General features: G+C 24.5%; 1 pseudogene; it reads right to left on the bottom strand.

The window, feature by feature from the left end:
• Positions 1–164: 164 nt before the first annotated feature.
• Positions 165–9,513, bottom strand: LOC149055959 (uncharacterized; annotated as a pseudogene).
• Positions 9,514–19,721: the final 10,208 nt, after the last annotated feature.

Genomic DNA, 19,721 nt, shown 5'->3' with positions numbered 1-19,721 from the left:
ATAGGTAATTATTGTAAAAAACTAGAAAATCACGTTAATTACCAAATATACAGATAATTGCTGTTCTAGACCAGATATGCACGTGAGTCTCAAGTATTACAATTTGAAAAATTATGTGCCTAGGTATTTTTAAAAATAGAAAAAAAAATGCATTTTTAATCAATTTATTTATTTTTACAATTTGTACTGCTATGAAATGTATTGTTACATAACTATTCAGTCCCACAACAGGCACAACATTCATTGTTGCAACCAATCTTTCAATGGCAACGCTGGTACCCTTGAGAGCCCACAACAGAACTATTACTAGCTGTTTCCCTCGGTGTCAACTGTCTACCATCAGCGAATTTAATCACATTGTCCATATCTAAAAATTTCTCTTCGCATGCAGCTATTTCTTGGCATGATGTGTAATTCTACTAAAGAAAACCATGTTCCGTACCTATAAAAAAAAATATTAATTACTTTTAAATCTTAATGATATATTTTTTCATAAAAAATTAACATACAGAGTTTGTATAATTGTGGCGACAACTGCTAGTATATTTCGTGGAGAACCACGAGCTCTATCAACGTCCGGTATAGTTACACGTACAGTTGTGCTTATTTCAATCTCAAGATTTTTTTCTTTAGAAGTTTTATCGTTTTTATCGTTTTCTCTGCATGTTTTTATAATTTTTTTTGACTTTTTACAAGCATTATAAATATTTTCTTAACGATCATCTAAAAATATATTTATATCTTAGCCTTATTTGTCTTACATTTAGGATTCGGATATTTATTGTTACAAGTAGGTACCTACTTACCTACTAACCTACCAAGTTCCGAATTGTTCTCTGTAAGTTCATTTATGATTTGGTCTTCATCAGTGATTGGTTCTTTGGTTATTGTTTTTATTTAATTAATACCACAATTAGTTTAGCGATCACCTACTTATCATTGCTCGTTAGTTGTTGGACATTATTATATAATCAACATTTTCCATATCATAAGATGTTAACGTTATTTACTAGAAAATAACGATAATTATTCCCACATTTGTTGATAAATAACGTTATTTTCCGATATAACATCATTTACCGTAACATATACATATTATTGTCATTGGTTTCATATGATAAAATAATAATTATGATTATTATAATATAATAATATTGCTTTTAATTATTCAGGCTATAAATTATTCTATATAAATATAAATGTAAAATTGAGTAACAGTTTGTGTTATATGTTATTATAGGCAAAATGCATATTTCTGATTTATAACTTGCATACTAAAAATATTACAACAATTTCAACAAAAAAATCGAGAATTTTTCAACTGAAGCAAAACGGAAACGACAGATAGATAAATATATTATAGTAGACGTCTAATCGACTAATATTATTAAATAATGCATATGAAAACCTACAGTTTTTGACCTATTGATACTAAATTCTGCACACATTATTTTTGATTTTAGACTGGTCATACGAGTATTATGATAAAAGCTACTGCACACTGGTAACAGCTTGTATATAATATGAAAAGGCAAAGATTACGATTGAGGCTTGTATAAAATCAATAGTTACTTGATATATTTTTATATAATTTGAAGGAGTTTAAGATAATAGATTGAAACAGTTATTTTAAGGTCGATTATCAACTATTAATAATATTAAAATCATAATCGTATTCGTTTATTTTTGCTTGCTACTGGCTCCCTTAAGAAAAAAAAGTTACACATCACTATATCCACCACGGGTGAAATATAGCTATTGTATTATTATTAATTTTATTAATTTGTATTTTGGTATTCAGTATAGTTGAACAATGATATATACAACATAGTATTTTCGTGGATACTTTTTCGATTTGAATTTTCAAGCGAATCAAATAGTTTGTCCAACCTAAAGGGTTTTGTGTTTCTAAATAAACATTTTTAAGTTTCGTTTACGTAATGATACTTTTATAACATAATATATGTATGGCATAATCACCGCTTTTGGGTTTGATTAATTGGGCACACATTGGAGTTTGTTGATTGATTTCGAAAATGTTTTGTTTTATTTTTAATCATTATAAAGCTGCAAGCCATTTCAAACCGAATATAATAAACATTGTGCAGCTTGTGGATTAGTGAACCCACGTTCCATCCGTTTAGTACATTTCAGTCTACTATATTAACTTGTGTTTTGACATATTCAACGATATCAGTGAACAAAATAGTATTAGGTGTGCATATCGTAACTATGTATTCGGGTTCACATGTATTTTTATTGTAGATTGAAAAAAAACTATTTTCATAACTTATTGTTTTCTGGTAACATTTTATCAAACGACTGAATAAAAAGTTTCCATTCCGTAGACTAAAGTGTGTGACATAAATGTATGAATGTGAAAATATTTGATAATTTATATGAAACACATATAATGTTATATATAATATAACTACTGTGTGTGTATGTATATATAGATATACATATATAGTTATACAATATGCAATTTTCAATTATAAGTGTCCGAAAAACGATAATTATTTTTAGTTTTGCACAAGATGAATATTTAAACGTTTTAAAATGTAATTTTGATTTGAGAAACGTGTTTTTTTTTTTAATAAGTAGATTATCGTATATTTATTTTAGTATAAAAACGTTTACTGATTGAATGTTTAATTGTCACTTCAACTTGGATTTATAATAACTTTATTGTGTATCGTTTTTAATTGTGAAATGTACAATATAAATATGAAGTTCATGCGTATTCCATCATTATAAACACATAATTATTAATAATAATTTATTACATATTCACTACATCCGCGAAAAAAAAAATTATCAACTGAATTTAGGTGTATGTAAATGTAATTTTACAGATTAAAAAAAAACTTAGAACCATATCATACTTTCTGAGTAACAATATACATTGGAAATACATACATTTATTAGTCAAATTATATGTTTTAAATACATAGTACGTAGGTACATCTATATAGTCTTAGCCTTCGACAAAATGTAAATTTACCAGTTACGATTATCTTACGTTTTATATAAAGTGTATAATAATATAATATAGTACCTATAATTGGCTTATATTAACGTTTTATATGTGACATGATGTGTTATAAAATTATCGGGTTAAAATATTATCCTTATTAGGTTACAACTTAACAACTACGAATATAGTTTTAATCGCAATATTTATCATACTAGCTTATAATTTTATATTTTTAATAAAGGTATAATATTATTAGGTAGATATTTCATAATATACTTATTAAAGTCTACGATTTGTGATTAGTAATTACACGATTTATTCCTTTTGAATAGTAATGTGCTATAAGATCAATATTATATTGTGAGCTTCAATAGCTAGTTGTGATCTCAACAAGTTTTATAACCAATGACCTAAATCTAGAATAATCATAGAAATTTAAGTTGTTTAGGTTATATAATATTGTAAGATAATATACTATTTGAGTATTAGACAATATGAAAAGTACATTAAACTCACATTATACCATTGTATATGTTTGCTCTAAATTGATTTTGTTTGTAAACGTATAAAATTGTACGATATATGTATTTTATTTTATTATACTACCATATATTTGAAGGAGATAATATATAGTTGACCAACCTGTACAAATACGTGAAAAATGTATAACTTTTCAGAGAGTCAATAAAACGGAAAAGAGTCTGAACCACTGAATGGATTCTCTCAATATTCAAAAAAGTAAACATATAGGTTATATATTACAAGTCAAGGGCAATGAAGTTATAGCAAAAATATACACGGTTTTATTTATTGTTCCAAAAATAAGCTGGATTGTTTAATAATTACAAATATGAACTTTTATCAAAAAAACAATTATATTCTTAATTTTGTTTTTCATATTTTTGGTATTTTTTCTAAGTTTATATAATAAAAACATTATTTTTTATTAGAACATTATTATTGTTTTATATTTTTTAGATCTTATTATTTTAACTATTTCAAGTGCATAATAAATAATATATGTGTATATTTTTGTATAATTTTTGGTGAATGAACAGAAGAAGTATGTTATGTTGTGTCCTCAAGTATAGCGATTTTTACTGTTTGGTAATAAATTATATTTCAATTGACCAATGATGAACATAATATTTTTTTGCCATACATTTACCTTTACTTGTAGTAAACGACTATATCATAATGTAGGTATAGACCTAACGAGAGAAGGTTACATATATGTCTGCCATTGACACTGATTTGTACTCACATATCGTTGTTATGGCCGTCAACAAAAAGGTTTTATACGGATTCGTTTACAGTGAAGATAACATAGGTATAATTATTAAATCACTGTGATATATTATTAACATATTAAATAATATATTTAATTCACAACACAATAAATATAAGATATAGGTCGTCATACATCTAACATATTATGTCTATTGTCTAATATTTAAATTTGTATAGGACATTAATCACTAATCAACTAACTCCTATTATAGCATATTACAAAGCATTTGTTAAAATTACGTATGATGTTTGTAATTTTTTACTATACCCAAATGAAGATACTATTTTCAAATATTAACATTTTTAGATTCTGAGCGGAGCCAGGAATGTATTGATTTTACAATGATGTGTGTGTTTTTTTTTGTATTTTCTTGTGTCTGTCATCACGTTATGAGGCAATGAAAGTGCTTCGATTTTTGACCTCAGTACCTTGTTAGATCAGAAAGTGAATCTAGTTAGTACTTTGGGTGGTCAAAACTAAAAATGCACAATATAATAATAGGGATAAACAAACTAAATATTAAGGGAAAAACAGGAATTTTTACGCACATTTTCGACAAAATCGATTTTTGTTTTTGATGTAACTTTAAAACAAATTACCATATACCAGATACATGCAATTTTCACTGAATGTTTATATAACTATATTCTATCCACCATGAAATTTTTGAAAAATGTCGACTTAAGTTGAACTATTAATAGGCATATGCATTTTTCGATCATTATTAGTTTTTTTTTTAAATTAATATCGATAAAAATTTATTTGTTGGGTAGAAAAGCTTGACAATTTAATACAAGGTTCCTAACATATTGTTACAATAGCAGTTGAAAAATAAAATAAATTCATAGTCACCATTTTTTTTATAAGCATTCAAAGTTTGAATTTTGACAAAATACGTAAAAATCACAAAAAATTCGCAAATTATTTTAAGCTAGAAATTCATAAAAAATTTTCTTTTTAAATCTAAGATTTGAAAATTTAATACAAGATTCCTTAGAAGTTTTCTTTATCACAAAAAAAATGTCCACCGAAAATTCAAATTAAATTTTTATGAGCGTTTGAAATTAAAAGTTTTACAGCATTGGATTTTCACTGGATTTACCGATATTCTTATTTTGGAGTACCTAACTCTAAAACAAATGACCGCCGATACTATTTTAATTTTTCAACTTTTTTAGTTTTTTTTTTTATAAATATCGATAAAAATTTATTTGTTGGGTAGAAAACCTTGAAAATTGAATTCAAGGCTTCCTACACATTGTAACAATACCTATAGCAGTTGAAAAATATTAAAAATACATAGGAACAATTTTTTTTTATAAGCATTTAAAGTTAAAATTTTGACTAAATACGTAAACATTACGGCAATGTTCAAATTATCTTAGTTGGAAATTCATAAAAGTTTTTCTTTTTAAATCTAAAATTTGAAAATTTAATACAAGGCTCCTAACATATTTTTACATTAGAGGTTGAAAAATAAAATAAATATAAAGTCACAATTTTTTTATAAGAATTCAAAGTTTGAATTTTGACAACGTACGTAAAAATCACGAAAATTCGTAAATTATTTTATGCTAGAAATTCATAAAAGATTTTCCTTTTATATCCAAGATTTGAAAATTTTTAAAAATCTATAATATATCCTAAACAGATAAACCATCTCCGGTTAGAATCGTTTTTCGTATACTATGGTATAATATCATTGAATCCAAGTTTAATTTCATCGATTACAGTAACTCATTATTGTAACCTATACTGTACAGCAGAGCAACATCCACGACTTACCCGCTTTTTTAATACTATATTTTAAGGAGATTATTCTGTGATTGTAAAAGTCTACTTTGAATACTATAAAACTATATAACTTAATCATATTAAACTTGCAGTAAAGAATGATAATTTATAATTTATAATAAATAAATAGTATTTTATACATAATATATCAATAATATAGTAAATTCGTAATTTGCTTTATTGAAATTACTATGCATCTCTAAATAAATTTCTCTTTTAGCAAAATTTTTGGAAATTAAATACTTTTTGAAATTATAAAATGTGTTATAAAACTATTGCTTGTATATTTTAATTTTAAATTTTGGATTAACATATTAAGCTGATTTCTTAGGAGTTTCTATGTCAAATATCACAGTTTAGCTAAGTTATAATTTGTGTAAAATGATATTAAAATGTTATTTTTGTCTAAAAGTATTATATTTTTAAAGGAACACAAAATAAGTTCGAAGTGGAACTACATTTAACGGGGTCAATATAATTTATTTTAAGAAACACTTAACTCTTTTTTATATACAATTTTTCGTGCAAAATGTTTGAAATATAATGTGGTTATAAAATTTAAAAAAAGTTTTAATGATAACTAGTTGTAGCCGCTACTCTAAATTACTGATGTGAGACAATTAAATGTGTATGCTGGTTTTAATTAATTACAATTTGCAAATATGTACACAAATAATTACCAAGCAAATGCAAAAAACATATTTTATGATATATATATTATAAATTTATTATAATACGCTACATATAATAAAATATAATAATATAATAGTAGACAATTTAAGTATTACCTAAGCATAAAATAAAGTAAAGTTGTTAAATGGATTTTCATTATATAATTTTCACCTTCTCGTTATTATGTTTTAAATGAAATCAATAAGAGAACAACAACAACAACTTACCAATGTTGTTATGACAATGAAGTAAATTAATTAACTTTTCAAATTGGGTTGTTTATATTCTTTTATTAAAAAATTTGTTTTGTTTAATAATAATATCAGAATAATTATACCCCTATTTATTGGCATATATTGAATTATAATTGAGAAGTTTATGTTTTAATATTTGAAAGTTTTAGGGGTTAAACTTGTAGTTTTATATTTTGTTTTTGGAATGAAATATATTTTTCAAACGATTAAATAATACTATTACATTTATCACAACATTAAGAACCGATGAAATCTATACGTATACTTAAATTTTTATCTGAGATTTTCTATTTCAATAATATGGATTGCATTTATGGCTAAATTACGAATATATCGTATGATAAAAGTTAAATTAATAATAAATCATAAAATGTATTTAGGTATATAGTTACTTTTCGATTTAATCTTAAATAGGTAACATAAAATTCAAATTGTATAAATATTAATTCTGAAAAATTTAATTATTTTACTACGTATATCAGTACCTAGATCTAATATTATGATGACATTTTAGATTATGTTACATGTTTTTCCTTTATTTAAAATTTAAATAGAACGATCACTTATATTTTTTACATTTATTGAATAACAGTTACTTTCGTTAATAATTTTGTATTCAAAGAGCATCGACGTGTGGCCGAATTTAAATCCACTAAAATAAAAATGCATGATATTTTGTTTGTGTTGGAATTGGTTCTAAAATTGACGAAGACTGTAAGGTTTAATCACAATTTTTAAAACAAAATTTATAATATTATTATTGATTTTATTTTAATTTAGATATGAACGGTTTTATAGTAAACTAATAGATATACGACGTATGTGTCATACAAATAACATTTATTTATAATGTAAAATATTAATTATTGTCATAATCTATAAATTATGAAGTATTATTAATATTATATCATATTTTTATAGTGCTATAGTAATAATAAACTTGAAATCAACTCTATGTTGTTTTACTTGTACGTTATTAGGAAATCGGCTGCAGTAAACATAATATTATTATTTGCGTGGAAAATAATATAATGTTATTTAATGGATGAAATGATACAGAAATATCTATCATCGCTGTGTGGTATGAATGAACTTTAAGCCACATACTACGCAACAACACAGAGAAAATAAAACATGAATGGTTTTTGTACATAAGTATCGTATATGAAATTACTAACTATAATCAATATCATTTATAAAAACAATATAAAACAGATACTACATACGTTGAACGTATACAAAAATTGTATTTTTATATTCAACAGGAATGTATATACCTATTATAAGACGTTGTTTTTACTGTTTTAAAATCAAAATGTGTACTTTATTATGTTATGTGCATATATAGGATATAACTAGATACTATTATAAAATAATAAATGGTATAATACTAATAGAAAAACAATATTTTCTGCGTATAAATACTATACACGTATAATTTAAAACACTCAATAATACGATACAATACATTATTAATTAATATTTTGTGTTTATCTTAAAATAAATAAGTCGTTCGTACTTCCACAAAATTATTACGACGACCCTACTCGATCATTATTACGTATTAGTGCCTAAATAATAACAGAGAACTGTTACGCCTTTACAGCCTCGAGGGTCAGAGACTCAAAAGTGGTATACACCCATCATAGGTAATTAAACCTTATAGATGACCTGTCGGCTGTCATGTGTAATTATGAATTCGGAAATTATTAACAAATATTTTTTGGTTGGTACGATCCATCCATCAGACACGATGACACGCTTGAAATTATTGTTGGACCCCGATCAACAGTAACGTGACGTCAGCGTGGCGCTAGATGTTTATCAAATTTTTTATCGTCCATTTGTTTGTGTATCTTAAAGTTTAGGGTGAACAGAATATTTACAGACGAATGATGATGACAGGACTAGCAACGGAAAATTGCTGCTGTGCTATACGGATAATCGTTAGTCAAGAGACGTTATATTTGAACTAATTTTAACAAATTTTAACTGAATAAAATTAAAAGAAAAACCCCAAAAATCGAATTTTTCCAAAAAAATATATGACTGGTATATTTATTTTTTGACGCAAAAAAATACAATTTTATACGATTGAATAAACAATTTATAGTCAATAATTTGCTTGATGCAAGCGAATTGCCTTTAAGGCTCAAGTTAAACAACTCGGCATTCGTTTATGTTTATTTGACGGATTTAACGCTAATAGTTATTTTAATACTGATTGTTCATCAAATCCATTAAAAATATTTATCTATTTACCTGTTGATTTTGAAAGCAAAAATTTTTCAGTAAAAACTAAAATATACCGTGGAAAGTATTTTATGGGGGTAGGGGGAACTAATTTATAATATTATTTTAATAAGTGTAGAAAATAGTTGATATCTAATATCCAATATTAATAACAGAATATAAAATATCTCAAATTACATTAGCATTTCCAGTTTTCTGCTTTCAGATGTCTGACAGCCTTCAGATGAGAATATTGTATCAGAAAAAATGGTGACAACTTGTGACGGGTTCATAATAAGAAAAATAGAAATTTGGTAATCAAAAATATATAAGGGAGCTGCTGATGACCGATATTGAGTACAGTAAAAACGATTATAGTTCATGACCCGTTAAGATTAAACAAAATATAATTTTTATTTCCATAATATAGAATACGGTTTGGCTGGTTGACAACGTTTATATTTTTAGAACATAAATTCAAAATCGTTAAGTATTAAAAAAAACAAAATACAATAACTTAAAGCCTTCAATACACCTATATGTATATATTATTAGAATGCACCATTAGGAAATGCTTCAACTACTCTTGAACTCGAGTTAGAGTAGTAGGTATTAAACTTCGTGTAATCGAATGAGATGTGGGTAGAACAGCGGGTCGTAACTGAAATAAATAGTTATTATTAGAAAGCTGATAATATATATATACGCAACATTAAGAACGAAATGTTATATATTTTAGCTGTACAAAATTTCAGACTTTATTTACCTACCACTAAATGTAAACATCACTCCGAATTTGCGAATTTAATTGGGCTAAATAGTAAAAATATATTTTACATACTATAAATAAAATCTAATATTGTACTCTTATCAAGTGTAATTTCAGTGAGCTAAACTCGATAGAGTTTGAAGTACTCGAAAAAAAGTTATTATAATAAATTTTATGTTCAATTAATACTTATAATTTGTTATTTCGTATTTTAATTAAATTGGAAAATTGTATTCAACATTTACTCTGATCTTGCGATTTCTGCCTGAAAACCTTAACGATTTGTATTTGTTTATTATTATACAATATTTTGTATATATTTCGTTGTTTGACCTTATCAATCATTTATAATTCATTATAGATAAATACTTTTAAAATTTGAAAATAAAATATATTATATAGTTTAAAATTGAAAAAATCTTGACTGTGTTTTTAAGTTTTGAGTGTTCGTAAATGTTGTTAGAAAAAAATATATTCATCTAATTTAATACCAGAAAAGTTACTCTGATGTATTGTAGGAATTTAGAGTAACTCATAATTAAATTATTCACTGTATTGGATTTCAAACATCATTATGCATATGCTTATGTTTCTAAGTTTATTTTACAATTTACTTATATTACTATTAGTAATTCATTTTTTTATTAGCAGTATTATAGTAGGTTGAATTATTATTATTATTTCTTAAATAAGTATAGAATTGTAGAATACTATACAAAAAATATTAATTTTTATGATGTTATTCCATAGAGTTTAAAACGGTGAGAATAGGTGCATGGTATATAAATAGATGAATGAATCTGAATCTTTTGAAAATTGCATTGTGTGTAATAAATGATAAAATGTAATATATTGTGTCAAAAAGTTTCAATTCACCACGAATGATAAATCCAAAACTGTTAACAATTACATCAATAGGTTCTTACTTTTATTATATTGAGTTAAATATAAAATTAAAATCACATATGCATAGTTTAAACGTGAATAATTTGATTTTATATTAGTATTCGTTATTTATAAGTTACAGTCATATTGAAATTTGCATTGAGTCACATATGATGTTTTATAAAATATGTACTCAATAACATTTTACAATAACTATAGATTTAAAATGGAAAAAAAAATGGCGAATTAAATATTTTATGAGCTAGCATGACACATTAAATTTCAAAACTTAAATTGTACATACATACGTCACCACATGAAAAATATTAGAGTATTTTTTCCTTACGAATAAACAATTTTACTATATATTCAAGACATTCATGTTAGATGTGTTGCATACCACATATAAGTTAGGCAATATTTTATTGTCTTATCGTGCCTATCGTGGTTTTATACTTTTACATTTACATTAAAGAGATTATTATTACTGAAAATATTACAACGGCATTACTAATTCATGGTTTTGTATACAAATTGAAATTGGACAAAATTATTATAGTTGTATAAAGATAAAAATCAAATAATTTAATTTAATGTAAGTTAAATTTAATATTAATTAAAAAAACGATTAGTAAATAAAACAATTACAATGTCACTAATATACATTATACGTAGACCTTTTACTAATAAACTGGCCTTTTTCACGTTTCCTCTGTGTAAGATAGGTAGCGCTTTTTGATAACAGAGTTACATTGATACGGTACAATATTTATATACTATATAGGTATATTATTATTATTTATTGATTATCAATATATTTTATATCGGATGGGTCAGTCTATGGTAATGTGTATCATGCACGTTTTATAATATTACAATGATACTATAATTAAGGTTTAAGACATTGCAGTTAATATTTGTTGTGCTGTTTTTTGGTAGATTATTGTTTCTAAAAGAAAAAATAACTTTACAATATAAACTGCATTTTCGATATTGAATTAGGAATACTGTATATATAAATTTATATAAATCTTTTTCAACAACTTTTTAAATATAGGTTGTTAATTTGTTATCTGAAAACGTGTAAAAAAATAAAATGAATTACCTATTAACACAATCAATTCGCCATTTATTGCAAATATTGCAGATTATATACCTATACAGTATACACTCTAAAGGCTATAATTATTTAATTTACATGGTTAACTAAATGTGTAAATAGGGTAGTTAAACCATCTATCCACGACTATAATAACTAGGTACTATGTTATTTTGGATACACATTAGTACATTATATTATGTATTTGTGTTATAATAAATGGTTGGATTCTTCAGTTGGGTTAGTAGTTTTTTTACGATTTTTTTTATTTTGAATAAAAATGATTTCTACTTAATAAGTAAATAATAACCTTGTCAAATTTATTTTATGTGCCTTAAATGTATTATTATCATTAGTATGTATCAACCTACAATGTGCTTATATTAAAAATTAGTAGTATAACAATTGTGTTATACTCCATTATATTTTTTTTTAAGAATAATACAAACAGTGTGCACATTTTAATTTTTTTTTTTTTAATTTTACTTTTGTACATTTGATTTTTATATATTTTATACTTGTGTTATTGGTTAGGTCTAATGCAATTAATTAGATCTATATACACAATATGAGATATTAAATTGATTGTTTGCTGAAATAATTTATGACTCTTTGAAGATTATTCTTCAAACCATTATAATATACTTCAATATAAGGTTAAAATCGTTACCAAATATATTACTACATTTAATTTTAAAATACTTCTTAATATTATTTTAATGGTTATTCCTTATAATTATTATATCCAAAATTATTATAAAAATTTAATATTTAGTATTTACAATAAATGTATTAAGTTAATAAGTTATTAGAATATTACACGAATTATGGCATTTTAATATATTTCTAGCCATTTATAGGCAATATCACTAATAATAGCATATTGTTTATATATATATATATATATATATATATATTGTGCATATTATGTTCTATAACAATTTATAGTTTGATAAAATAGTAGGTATTCACATAGACATGATTTTTTTCATCTTCGGGAAAGATAACTTGACGCGACAATCATAATGAATATTCCAAAATTCGGTATATGCACCAGATAACTGGGTTACTTAGGATCGCACGCTTATTTAAAAGCCTTGAATCTATTGTATTTTAAATTGCAATTGTTGATTCAAACACATCAAGTCAATAAGTGTGGTGAGTACACAGAAACAGTCATAGTGATAGTATATATTATAGTAAACAGTACCGGTTTCTTCTTATGATCGCATTAAGACGAATAATAACAATAAAGAAGTTCGACTCTAGTTCCGCGGTTCAGTGAGTTTAGAATTTCAGATACGTTATATACAAGTACTGTATAGTATGGACTCCATAGTCAATATTATATATAGCATAATAAGTAACCGTGTTGGCTTTCTATTTACTTTGAAAATGTTTTGTTCCCTAACGATTATTAAAATTATAAATACAATATAGGTAAATAAATGTTTTTTATCAGATTTACTTTACTTTTTCACAATTATTACAATATAAAACATTGCTTTAAAAAATGAAAAATATGTAAGTTTATTTACATATATGGTCCTAACATCATTTATATGTATAATGTATACAATTTACAATACGATCGTTATGAACGATACAGCTATTGGTTTTGTCAGACAATTTTTTTTTTAAATTTATAAAACGAATTTTTTATATTTTTGAATAATTTAACAGATCCTTAACGGTAATGTTATGGACAAAGTTAATTTATAGGTTAAAAAATGTATTAAATAATTTATAGATATGTGCATACCTATAATGTGATACCTATAACAATTTCGGATACTCTGATATGTATCTACACGTATTATTTAATTTTAAGCATAGATAATTCAACATAGGCCAAGTAATGTTGTGAATGTTATGTAATATGTATAATTATTAAACATAACTCTTACATTTATCTATCAAGTTAGAAATAGAAATAGTTTAACACATTTTCGTACTGTTAAATACATTTAGTATTTGTTGAAAATTAAAGAAATAATATATAGTAACAGACAACCTATATTAGCCACACATTTCTTTGATGACAAGTGGGTTAGAAACTATAGAATACAGCAACTCTATTATATCTGGTTCACATAAATATCAAATTAGTTTACTATAGTATAAGAATATGTTTTTTTTACTTATGTCCTTTTCTTTAGATTCAACATGAATGCCATATTAAAAAAAAAAAATATGTATTGTCTAAACTTATATTTTAAAAAATATCATGAAAAATTGAAACGATTGTGGAAATATATGACTGTGTAAATGGTATTTTTTATTATCTACCTATATTGAAATGAGACTTTTATGAGATAATGATCCTCAAATTTTCTATGTGATTTTTATAAATTAAAAATACTTTTCTGATTTTAAGTTCACGTTACAAGTGAAATATTTTCATAAGTAGTTTTCTAAAGTGCAAGATTCAGTGATTATAAGATATTATATTATATAAAGTTGAAAAATAAATATATTTTTTATTTATATTATGTTCAATCTTAGATATGTGCCATTTTTAGTTTTTTCATTTATATTTTGGAATAAAAAGTATAATGCACATTATAAATATAATATATAAATATGTTTCCATGTCTATTTTTTGTTTTTATAAGTAGCTACAAATAAATACACAATTGAACAAACTTACAACAATTATTATTTTAAAGTTTATATGAATAATAATAGTAATTAATAACACTACTAAATTGATGTGTGTTAAGATATTATTTATACTATTTATTCGATTATTTGTAATTAAATTTTAAAAAATTACTAAGTAAATGTTGTGATGTCCGAACGTTTACCAGCTGGTTTCGTTATATCAGCATGTCATTTGATCACCATTAAGGCGCTAGGTACCCTATCTTTTATTTTTGGAAATTATTTTCTATAGTAATAGATTCTGAGCGGAGTGATGAATGTATTGATTTTACAATATTGTGTGTTTTTTTTCGTGTCTGTATACATGATAAGTTGTCGAAATAATGCTTCGATTTTCAATTTAAGTATCTTTTCCGGTCGGAAAATGAATCTATTTATCTAGTTGGTGCATTCAGAAGGTCAAATTTTTAAATTTAAAATAGTTTTCAAAAGCACCGGGAAAACCCAAAAATTTGGAATTTTCACGCAAAATACATTTTTTATAAAAACAATTTTAGATGTTGGTGTAACTCTAAAACTAATTACCGTAGACACATGAAATTTTCACTGAATGTTTACACTGGTATTTTCTATACATGATAAATTTTTTCAAAACTTTTAAAGTTTTGTATAAACATTTGAAATTTTCAATATTTTTAGTTTTTTTTTTATTAATGACAATAAAATTGTATTCACTATTTGTTTGGTAAAAAAGCTTCAAAATTTGATAAAAGGCTCCTAGTATATTTTTGCAATGGTTGTTAGAAAATATTAAAAATACATAGTCAAAATGTTTTTGAAGAAGAATTGAAAGTTCGAATTTTGACAAGATAAGTAAAAATCATGACAATTTGCAGTTTATTTTGAGTTAGATATTCATAAAAATGTATGTTTTAATATATAAGATTTGAAAATTCATTATAAGATTTAAGATTTTTCATAAGTTTATCAAATAAAAAATATCTACCAGAAAGTCAAATTAAATTTTTATGAGCATTTGAATTATAACATTGGATATTCACTTAATTTATCGTATACTGATATACTTATTTAAATGTTATTTACAAACGAATAACTGTAAAACTTGAAATGTACTTGATATGTTTATTTTATTAATTCATATACTTGATAAAATTTTCAAAATATTTAACAATTTTTAAGTTATTTATAGACATTTGAAATTTTCTGAATTTTAGTTTTTTATTCTATAAATATCAATCAAATTTTATCCGTTGGATCAAAAACTTTGAAAATTTAATACAAGGTTCCCCATAAGTTGATATAACAGCAATTGGAAATTATTAAAAACACTTGAGCACATTTTTTATTAATTTTTTTTTTTATTAGAATAAGCCTCGGCAGCGAAGGCCACTGGCTGACGTTCCCTTTTTTATTTATAACCGTTTAAAGTTCAAATTTTATTAAAATTGATTTAAATAAAAATTTATAAATTCTTTAGTTGCTAAAAATTTATAAAACGTTTAAATTTAATAGCTAAGAATTGAAAATTCGAGGTTCCTCGTAAGTAGTTAATACTGCTGTAAAAAAAAAAATCTAAAAACTATTCAAACACAATTTTTTAATAGTTATTTTAAGTTCAAATTTGAATTAAATTATATATTAAATAACCAAGAATAACAATTTTAGTTATAGTGGTAATTTAAAAATATTATATTCGTGGGTGCTTAAATTTTTATAGAATACTTTATATTCTAATATTAATAGCTGATGTCGTTAAAGAGTTATGTTATTATATTAATACTTTATAATAAATTGTATATACCTACTATGAATGACTGAGTGAGTTGGGTTTTTGGGTACTTAATGAATATGATTTGATTAATTTGGAATTTATTTTATAGGTAGGTATCTACATTTTTTTTTTTTTTTGAAATAATAACAATATAATAAATTAATATAGTATAACATATCCTAGACTGATAAACCGTCTCCACTCAAGATCGTTTTTCATATACAATGATATTATATCATTGAATTCAAATTTAATACTATCCATTATAGTAACCCACTTTTCATCTACTGTACTGCAGAGTGACATCCACTTACTTACACGCTTTTTTCGCTTTAATAATGCATGTATTATGTATGATCAACTAAAAAAATAATCATACTACCTCTATGGCCATATAGGTAAAAAAAAACATAAACGGCGTCTGAGTGATGAAATTAAGAATACCTACGAGGTTCATGTGCCACATCGTTTTTGTTAGCTCAGAGCAGTCGTGATCCGTTGATCAAACGGTCAGAGCGTGATGACCGACTTAGCGAAAATCAGGAACTCCTACGCAAAATGTTTCGTCTCATTTTTGTATTGTGCAGAATGATATATGACCATTTTTGATGGAGACGCCATTTAACCGTGACTAATCTTTATATTATTGTGTTTTTTTTTTTAACAAATTAAAAGCATATTGATGTTTATCACCGAAATATAAAATTTAGTACATATAGGGGACAAGAAACCATATAAAAGATTAATAATAAAATTCAGAAAGTGCATATTACTAAGACGTGTGAAGGTAACCTACCTAACTAATTACTCAGACAATACGTAAATATATTATTAAAATATTTATATAAAGTACAACTCATGATTTTTAAGACTATTTACATAATATTTAACAATAGTCATGCATTAATTATATTATAATGACTCAACAATAAATTGTGGTCTATGTATAATAATATATTATTCTTATTATTAGTATAGAATCAAATGATACACTTATTAATTAGCCTATGAGTTATGAATATAACTAGTAATAATAATATTATTAGGTTGTTAGATTTGAATCTGTCACTAATATACTATTAAGATTTAGTTCCTATACAGTGAAACCTCTAAATAGTGGACAATTGTAGGGAATTAAAAAATGTCTACTATAAGGAGTGGTCCACTATTGAGAAAATCTCTAAATGATGGACAATTGCGAGAAATTACTAAATGTCCACTATAGAAAGACGCTATAAAGAATTGGTTATACATTTACATATTGTCATAACTTAAAATCGCCCATGACATAATATTTCTAATCATATAATAAACTCATGACTATGATTTAATATGTTGTTAATTTGCGCATATAGAATAAAATCCAGTGCAATTAAGAGGAGGGAGATAATTACCAACTGGATATAATATTGTGAGAATACTATCAGATAATTATGTTATTTAAAATTTTATATCTTAAAATTAAACACATAATAACCGAATGCCGATCATATTACTCCAAACCTAGATTGGACTCAAATCTTCCAGAATCACTGGGCCACAACAGATCCTCACTCGTAGGCAGAGCTCCAAAACAAGATATAAAAACTTTATACATATGTATACTAATTCATAGTCTTAATACCTTTATAAATAAGTATTCGATGTAAAAAATAATTCTTTTATCCCAATTTCCTGTGTCACTGATGATAAATTTTATTAATAATAATAATAATAATAATAATAAAACATTTTTACAATGATCTACGATTTTTCAATTGGATTCAAATAATGTATGGTAATATATTAGTTATGGTCACATAATATATACATATTTGTATTGCTATAATAAGATAAATTATTCATTATTTGTTTATTATCGTACCATATAACAATGAAAGAAATATACATCAGTCATCTTTCCGATACATACATATTATTATGCAGATAGTAGAAGTATAGTAGCCAGACATTGAAGTAGGTATCAAATATTGAAATATGACACCGCTGGTATTAACTATACATGTAGATACCACTGCTTAACGTCGTGTTATATTGCTTAAATAGTTTAATGTACATCGGACCAATTGTTAATTAGTATACTGTTACTTTATAAATAATTTGATTTTTTTTTTGTATTTTTCGAATTATTTTTGTCAGAAATACGACTTTACACGTGTTAGTAACTCGAAACAATTGTCTTTTATTCTATTATTCTAAAATCGTTTTGCTATTGTTATTATTATTTTTTACGCAGTAATTATGTCTATTTTAGTAAGATGTTTTCACGCCCGATTCGAAATTTTTTACGGATATTTTTTTTTAAAGTATGGAGTAATGTGTTTGATGGTGATTCACTCGACAACATCAATATCATGTTATAATATTATTATTGAAAAAAAAACTAGAATTTATAAGTACCTACATTGTATATATATATATATACATTTATGAATATTAAATTAAATTAAATACACCTGCATTATTAGGATTTTTTTTCTAGTAAAAAAATTAATCAAATGTTGTATACCTGTAGAGGTAGAGGTGAAATAGGAACCCGTGGACAAATTTCATACTATCCTCAGACAAAAAAAAAGTAAAACCGATAATATTATACGTTCTATAAGATATAGTGTTATAGGTAATTTATAACTTTTATTCGTTAGTTTTTACCGATTCCAGTAATTTTGATAGCCCACGCTTAATTTCCAGACATCTAATGTGGCCCTACAAAAATATTTATTGGAGACCCCATATCTAAGGTTTAAAGTTCTATGAATAATAATTGTGATAACAGTAATGACTAATGATAAAATGTATATCATTAATATATGTAAATAGGTATCATAATATCATAATTGTATTAAAAATTAATAATTTAATTAAAATGTTAATTCGTCGGCGTCTTTTGAATTTCTAGATCGTAGATATCCAATCTGACAACGTATAATAAAACTGAGTTTAAAAAGGTCCATTATATAATTTGAACAGACAGCTCTTCTTTATGAATACTGACAATGGAGATTATTATGTAATAAGTTTTAAATTATAAATCTAAATCTTTAGTTTTTTCGATCACTATAATTTTTATTAAATGGGTCAGCAAAGAAAAAACTAGATTCTATTATAAGATAAAATAATTCAGAAATAATAAACACAACTAAATATTGGTTGTGATCAATAGTATACCTACCAAATAACGGGGTTTAAAAAATAGGTATATGCAATTAATATAAATTTAAAATTATAAATTACAGTTCACCAATCATAATAACATTATGGATATCACTTATCATCAACTTATTCACTGAGACGAAATAATTACTAATTACCAAACTTTAATTCTTTAGTTTTAATAGTAAACACACATTGA

Source organism: Diuraphis noxia, unplaced genomic scaffold (genome assembly GCF_037042655.1).
Source record: "Diuraphis noxia isolate RWA-SAM2 unplaced genomic scaffold, SU_Dnox_SAM2 contig0004, whole genome shotgun sequence".
Taxonomy (NCBI): domain Eukaryota; kingdom Metazoa; phylum Arthropoda; class Insecta; order Hemiptera; family Aphididae; genus Diuraphis; species Diuraphis noxia.
Note: the sequence above shows the minus strand (reverse complement) of the source record. Positions and strands in the feature narration are given on the sequence as shown.